The sequence below is a fragment of the Trichosurus vulpecula genome, chromosome 3 (genome assembly GCF_011100635.1).
Source record: "Trichosurus vulpecula isolate mTriVul1 chromosome 3, mTriVul1.pri, whole genome shotgun sequence".
NCBI classification, from domain to species: domain Eukaryota; kingdom Metazoa; phylum Chordata; class Mammalia; order Diprotodontia; family Phalangeridae; genus Trichosurus; species Trichosurus vulpecula.
The window spans coordinates 424,182,028-424,189,087 of record NC_050575.1 but is presented as its reverse complement, the minus strand read 5'-3'; positions in this window follow the sequence as shown (position 1 = coordinate 424,189,087).

Here is a 7,060-nt window from a genome sequence, read left to right as displayed (position 1 = left end):
TGGTTTTGTAAAGTGTAAGAAGACTGGAAAGATTGGGGGAGTAGGTAATTAAGGACCTTTACTGCCAAACAGATGATGTTAAGTTTGACCCTGGAGGTGCTAGGAAGCAGCTTGAATTTACTGAGTGATAGGTTTACATGGTCAGACGTGTGCTTTTGGAAGATCACTCTAACAGATGAGTTGAATAATGGACTGGAGTGGAAAAAAATGAACAATATGTGGCTGGCAGACCAACCCAAAGGTTATTCCAAAGTTCAAGATGATAACACCCTGTACCAATATGGTACCAGAGTCAGAGGACAGAAGGTGACTTACATGAGAGACATTATAAAAGTAAAATTGATAGGCCTTGGCATCAGACTGGATATGGGGGCAGAGTGTGAGAGACAATGAGGAATCAAGGAAGACATGTGAGATGTGAACATGGATGATTGGAAAAATGGTGGTAGCCTCAACTACAGCAGAGAAGTGAGGAAGAGAATTGTGCAGTGGTTCCATTTTGGACATGTTTTATTTAAGATGCTTATGTAACACCCGGTTCAAGATGTCCTATGGGCAGTTTTCTTGTTGTTGTTGTTTGGCTATTTTTTCAGTCATATACAACCGTTTGTGACCCCATTCATGTTTTTCTTGGCAAAGACACTGGAGTGGTTTTCCATTTCATTCTCCAGCTTATTTTATAGATGAGGAACTGAGGCATACAGAGTTAAGTGAGTTGCCCAGGGTCACACAACTAGTAAATGCCTGAGGCCAGAGTTTGAACTCAGGAAGATGAATCTTACTGACTCTAGGCCTGACACTCTTTCTACAGTGCCCTCAATAGGCAGTGAGAGATGTTTCAGTGGAGGTCAGGAGAAAGGTTAGGGATAGATAGGTAGATTTGGGAATCATTAACAAAGAGATAATAAATCTATGAGATTCAATGAGCTCACCAAGTGAATAATATAAAGGGAGAAGAAAAGAGAGCCTAGGACTGAGCACTGTGGAACACCCATGGTTAGCAGATATAACTCGTATGAAGATGGGGAAAAGGAGAATGGAAAAGAACAGTCAGAGAAGAAGGAGGAATATGGGCACAGTGTCAAAAAATTCTAGAGAGAAGGGAATATCAAGGAAAAGAGGATGTTTGACAGTGCCCTTGCTGCAGAGGTCAAAAAATGTGAAACATGAGAATAAGTCACTCAATTTGGCAAGCCAATGATCACTGGTGACTACAGGGCACAGGTGGAATAGTGAAGAGAGTACCAGGTCTTGCTTGAGTGAGGAAGATCTGAGTTCAAATCTAACCTCAGACACTTACCAGTTATGTGACCTTGGAAATGTCACTTCTGTTTTCCTCAGTTTCCTCAACTGTGATATGAGGATAATAGTAGCAGCTAACTGACAATGTTTTTATGAAGAATAAGTGGGATAATATCTGTAAACTGTTTAGTACAGTGCCTGGCACATAGCAAGCACTTAAATAAATGCTAAGTATCATCATCATCAAATAAGATTAGTTATTATTACTACTTTGGAGAGAGTAGCTTCAGTTGGATAATGAGGTTGACTAGACTAGATAGGATTAAGAAGAGAGTGAGGAAAAAAAAAGAAGTGTAGGAATCTGCTGTAAAAAAAAAAAAAAAACCCTTTTTCAAAGAGTTTGGCAATAGAATTACAGAGAATTTGGAATTGATGGCTACATATCATGGATAGCCAGCAGATATGGATGGGTCAAGTGAACATTTCCTGAAGACAGAAGGGACATGACCATATTTTTAGGCAGTAGTGAAGCCTCCAGAAATGAGGGAGAGATTGAAAATCAAGGAGATTATGGGCAAATTAGGGCAAACTGCAGGAGAGTATGGGATGAATTGGGATCGTTTGTACCTGTAGAGGAGTTTTCTTTAAAGAAAATAGGTCACCTCTTTATATGATACAGGAATTAAGGATGAGATCATGGGGGAAAGCATTTGAATATTGTGAGATGAGGAAGAAGGAAGAAGAGGGAACATTTGGTAAAGGGTTTCATTTTTTTCAGTAAAATATGAAGAAAAGTTCAAAGATGAGAGCACAGGGGGAGGTGACTCCATGGGAGATTTAACAAGAGATGAGAATATTTGGAAGAGACTCTTGTGAGTGCAATAATGTAGTGTAAAAGGAGTAATGTTTGGACCAAATCTATGTGAGCAGATCCTTGGTCATGGAGGGGAATACTTGCTCATTCTGAAACAAAATATATACACAAGTTAAAGTGAAGGAGAGAAACATGAAATTATGTCATCCCTTTGATCCATGATTAATATTGATGCTATTTTTTGGCAGGGTCCTAAATTCCTTACTTATTCCAGAAAACTTCCTGTCTTTCTGAGGGATCTTTGCACATAGGATGCCTATGACTTTAACATGCCTGCTGCAGCTACTTTTTACCTGAGGAGATTCCCTGGACTGGGCATAAATGTAACTAGGCCAAATTCCAAGAGAGAAAGAAAAAAAAACAGGTAGTTACTAAATTTTGGAGAATGCTTCTTAAATCCACTGAGAGAACAAGCTGATTTAAAAATTGATGGTCACCCTTCTTTTCCTACAATAAGGCATTTAAGGAAACCCTAAATTAGGTGGGAGGTATATATATAGGAAAATAACAGAAATTATATGACTGTCTCTTCTGAATCCTTTTTTAAAAAATCTACATTTTAATGTTTTCTCACTCTCTTCCTGAAAAGTGTAGGAGCATTTTAGATCTGCACTAATGAATTTATCTTTCTTCCATGTTAGGTTCTCTATGTTTTGAGAGTTTTAATTTCATATTTATTTCCTAAGGTTCCTTTTTAATTTTTGTCAGACTAAACTTATAGCAAATAGCCACTATGTAGAAATTATTAAATAGAAATAAATTACTTTAAAATCTTCATGACTAAGGAAAAAAATTCTCTAAAAAAGTATTTTTTTGATGAACTGAATATTAGAAGCCATAGAATTAAAAATAAAAAAAAAACATAAAGAAAAGCAGACAAGGTACTGCTATACCTATGGGGGGTTTAACTAAAACAAAAGAGGAAAAACTGGTTATGAAAAATTAGATAATTTCTGATATATGGAACTGAAATATACTTGTGCTAAAAAATCAATGCATAATGCAAAAATCAATGCAATGAGATAAAAATTTGGGAGAAAATATAATTTTCTTCAGTGTGTTTGCGCATTGTATGAGGGAGGCATGTGTTCCTCATTGAATTGTGAGTTCCCTGAAAGCAGGGATTGTCTTTTTTGTTGTTTCCCCAGTACTTAACACAGGCCTTTGCGAGTAGCAAGTACGTAATAAATGGGGATTGATTATTGATATCTCTTCAGAAAATGAGGGAACTTGTGTAGGTAACTATTTGGTGAGTGTTCAGAGGATATGAATAAATATTTCTCAAAATAAAAATTGAAAATTTTTAATGATCATATGCTTCAAATTATTAGTAATTCTAAGGTTTTTTCATTGGCACTAAATTGAAAAAGATGGCCAAAGGTTTGAATAGTCAATAAGGGAAGAGTTGTAGAAAGACTGAAACGTTAAATTATTTTTGCCTGAATACACTTGATTTATTTATTTATTTTTTTAAATATTGGGTTAATATGTCAGAATAAAATGATTTGATGATACTTGGTTTTAGTAGCTGTGACCTGAAAAGAAAATTCACAAATTATATAAATGTGTATATATACACACATATATATATATACAGTATGTGTAAACATGTATGTATGTGTTTATATGTATACATAATACATATATACATATATATGTGTGTGTATGCATATTTGATTACCAACAAAGAAATATGTTATTGGCTGTGTTTGTCAAATTATTATTTACAATACCACCAACCAATTATACAATGCTTTCAATGAAATTTGGCCGTTCCATTTTTATCTTCCTTAATACTACCTGGCTGGCCTTTCAAACTAAACTGAAGTTGTTGCATCTATTAATAAATATGTTCAAAATACAGTGAAAATCTTCATTTAGAAGATTTACAATCAATTTATGTATTATGTTTGCTAGTCTGATACTTCTAAATAAGTGAGTGCTACAAATTTCTTAATAATTATCTTGCTTTTCCCAACCCAGAGAGGAATGAGTTATCTATCTAGAAGTATGTTATTTATAGTGTTAGAGGCTGCAGAGAGGTCATGAAGGATGAAGACTAGGAAGAGGCCTTCAAAGAAGATGCTTAAGAGATCATTGCTAACTCTAGAGCTGGCAATTCTGAGTGAATGAAGATTTAAGAGAAAAAGGTATTAAGAAACTAGGACAATAGAAGAATGGTGGTGCCCTTAATAGTGATATTGAAGTTTAAAAGAAATATATTTAGTGGGAAAAGAATGCAATAAGATGTGTGATGCACAATACAACCCCATCCATACCTACTCATCATCTGTTGCTTACTCTTTTTCATCAGGAAAAACAGAAAAATGAAGATCATAGAAGTGTTTGTGCGTGCGTGTGTGTGTGTGTGTGTGTGTGTGTGTGTGTTTATGGGTGTGAGCTGAGAGAGAGGTTTTACTTGCTACAGACCTGGGGTGCAGAACACATCTCCTGAGGAGAAACTCTGAATATAGGAAGATATATCACACAAAGCTCAGATTCAGGTCATCATCCCATTGATGTTAAGCCATAGAACTATTTTCTTAGGTTAAAGTACCCATTCTGGAGGTCATTTCTCTAGTAATTATTTAAGTCCAAAAGTTACATATGAGTTGAAATATATGTGTCAATGAGTCCCCCACAATGATTAAATCATAAATCAAGAACAGTCCTATTCCCACCACCAGAGCTGTGCAAGACCCTTGAAAAACATGGAATGAAAGAATAAAAATACATTTATTTAAGTAACATATCACACATAGCGGATAGAAGGCTGGACCTGGAGACAGGAAGATTTAAAAAAAAACTTGACCTCAGACACTTACTATGTGACCACGGGCAGATCACTGAACATCTGTCTGCCTTGGCTTCCTTATCTATCAAATGAATCTGACGGCATCAGCACCCTCCTCCCGGGGTTATAGTGAAGATCAAATGAGATAGTATTTGTTAAGCTAGATAAATTCTATCATCATCACTGTTGTTATTGTCATTGTTATCACAATCGTTATCATCATCATATAATATAATCTTACGATATTATAAACAAAACAAAGACACAATGAGGACTTCACATTCGAACGGGGGAGAAAATGTATAAAGGGGAATGGCGACCATTGAGGCACATTATTGGTTGGAAATTTCCAAGGTGTGTAATTGGATTATTAGAGGAGCTGGCTGAGCCTCCATTTCATATTAACAGTGGCACTATTGATTTCACAACTGGTAAAGTTGGATGGGGAGAGAAGGATACATAGCAAAAAGCTAAAGAATTGCCAAGAAGATTTTAGGGTTTATAAATAGAAGCATGACAAAGGTGACTAAACTGTAGTGGAACACACAAGACAATCTTGGTCATGACATCAAGGATGCCAAAGTGGGAATCTAAGAGATGAAAAAGCCATCAATCATAGCATATATCATATCATATCATATTATATTATGTCATGCCATTTCAATTCATTGGATTGCTTTGTACTGTACTATACTGTAATGGATTGGATTGCATCATATTCTATTACATCATATCACATCACATTATGTTACAGCATATCATAAAATAGCATAGCATAGAAGAATACATATTATATTGCTTTCCATTATATCACATTTTGTCATATCACCTCATATAATATTATATTGCTTTGTATCTATATTCTTGTCTCTGATCTGGTCATTATGGTGACTGATGAGATGGCAGGCTGTAAAGTGATGTATGGCTGGAGTCTCCTAAATATTGTAGGTGATATAAAGTACTATCCAATGTAAATGGCAGTAAATTTATTGTACAATTTTAAGATCATAAATATCAAGCAAGGAACAAAGGAAGGTGCCATATACCTGCCAAGAGTCTTTGTTACTGTCATGTAGGATTTCCAGCTCAGAGTCTAAATGGAAGAGGAATCATGCATGGTAATGTTCATCTAATTCTTTGTTTACTAGTAACATTTTGAGCATCAAACCTCAGAAAATTAAAGACCCTCCTAAAAAGAGACTTAAAATCAATCTAAAGAGTTCAGCTGAACTAGACACACAGGGAAAACTTAGGCAACACAGAATGCCATTGCCTATATAAAAATATGCATTTGGATGGACGGCCCAGAGATCTAGTTCATGAGTTAACATTTCTTGAATACACGATTGAGCTGAACAATGAACTGGGATAAGAATCGCATATGAGGAATAGAAGAGGATAGGTTGGCATTGGGAATTTATATATTAATATTAATGACACCAGTTACACTCTAGCTCTAAGTAGAAGAACTTAATAATGGAAGAAATTCAGGCTTGGGATTTGGCATAGAGTTAATTGAGAAAGGATGAGGGGGGAAGGGTAGTAGCCAAAAGCAGGCCATTCTACCTTAGGATAACACTAATTGTTAGGAAGCTTTACCTGCTTGTATTCTCATATTAAGAATTACTCTACCTCCTTACAACATTTACCTGTTATTTCTAGTTTAATGTCTAACTGGAGTTTGTAACATTGGTCCATAAACTTATCTTCTGTCTATTTACCTACCTATCTATGCATTTATTTATATTATAGCTGTATTTCAATGTAATTAATTATTTTTGTAATTCTATATGGTCTCTATTATGCACCTAGTTGGTGGAATGGATAGAGTGTTGGCTTTATAGTAAGGATGACCTGACTTTAAATTTAGATACTTATTAGGTATATGACCTTGGACAAATCATTTAATCTGTGTCAATTTCTTAAATTTCAAAATGTGGATAACAACAGTACTTACCTCTCAGGGTTGTTGAATATTAAATAAAATTATATTTATAAAGTGATTAGCACAGTGCCCGAGACATAAGAAGAAATACATAAATGCTAGTTCATCATCATCATCATCGTCATCATGATCCTCTAGTCTTCAAAAGATTGTCAAAGGATTTCATGACACATACACACAAACATGTACACGTGTAGAAGAGGGA